The following is a 1,602-nucleotide window of genomic DNA, read 5'->3' as shown; positions in this document are numbered from 1 at the left end:
AAAAAAAAATGGAATTATAGTGATACACCAATTTTGTGGAATATAAAAAGAAACAAACACAAATTGAGTTTAACTAAATAATGGTTAAGTTCTCAATAAAAATCAAATCACTTATTTGACTTGCATTAACAACCATTACATTTTCGTTTCATTTTCTGTGATCAGACGCTGTGTGTACCTCATTCAAAGATTCAAACATCTGACTCTGATGGGTTTACAGTACACAAATATGAATCATGCTTACTGCCGTAGTTGGTCATTCTGAAAAGTCTGCTATAAATATTTTATTATTCATTGGTATTTCTGGTGATTAATGAAATGCTTTATTTAAACACATGTACAGTTCTGCATATGCTGCACTGCCTCTGTTTGTTGTGCCACAGCATTACGACTCACCCCATACAGTATGCTGATAATAATATTTTACATTTTTTTTGTTTTTTTCAACATTGAATACACAGTCTAACACATATTTTACATATGAATCTAAAATTGCTCTATGTATGTGGATATGCTTCAACTATTTACATCCATTATCCAATCAAACACCACCTGAGATTGGTCTCGCAATCTGGAATCAATACTGTCGGTCCAATCCGAAGTAAAGTCTGGGTTCAGGCTGAGGCCAATGTCTATCAGTTTCTGCAGGAAGTGATTAGTGCGTTGCAGAAAGATGCAACGAAAAGACATAAAAAACACAAAAACAGAAACAAGTGCACAGTAGATGGGAGCACTGTGCAAACATCTGACTGATGCCATAAGCTCATCTGGAAGTTCCGAATCAAAGTATTTTCCAATAGATGTTACAGCTGGAAGTGTTTTTCCAACAGCAGGAGTTCCCTAGCTGCCATTAGAAAGAATGCATAGCAGTATCTGAATGTACTTACTCCAATAGAAAAAGTGAACCATAGCTGAGGTTATGAACAATTATTCAGACTTTCAAGTTCTGTTTATTATTAAATTTTTATTTATTTTAACTCTTAGTTTCCTTAATGTTTATCTTTTCATCTTTGTATATTTCCTGGGTCTTTTTAGTCCTAAGTTCCTAAATTCAGCTTTTAGAATTTAGAATTTCTTTCCTTCAGTGTTTCTTGGGCCAGCCTTTTGTGTCAGCTCCCTCATGTTAAATTCATTCATGTGATTGCTTTTGCCCTTTATTGCCCTTATTTTTGTAGTTACTTGTATTTAGGTCTTCTTACCAAGTCAAGTCAAGTTGGCTTTATTGTCACTTCAACCATATACAGTTAGTACACAGTGAAGCGAAACAACGTTCCTCCAGGACCAAGGTGCTACATAAATTTACAACATAAACTAACAGAAAACACTAAACTAGCTAACTAAGAGGCCTAGTTAGCTGGCTAGCAGAGACAAGACAGACTGACCTAACATAAATTACAACATAAATTAACAAAAACTAAATATCTAACTATCTAAGGAAGACTTTTTTTTTTTGTTAACAGACAGCAGACAACAAAGTGCACGCGCAAATGTGCAAACAAGAGCAACAAAGTGACAATGTGACAAAAAAAACACAACGTAACATAATAGAAGGTTTTGTGATGATGAGTTGAGGTAGTGGAAATTTTGTCTCAAAAAAAAAAA

This window comes from Pundamilia nyererei, unplaced genomic scaffold (genome assembly GCF_000239375.1).
Source record: "Pundamilia nyererei isolate P.nyererei 1_Seehausen unplaced genomic scaffold, PunNye1.0 scaffold00077, whole genome shotgun sequence".
In the NCBI taxonomy this organism is placed as follows: Eukaryota; Metazoa; Chordata; class Actinopteri; order Cichliformes; family Cichlidae; genus Pundamilia; species Pundamilia nyererei.
This window is presented reverse-complemented; position numbering follows the sequence as displayed.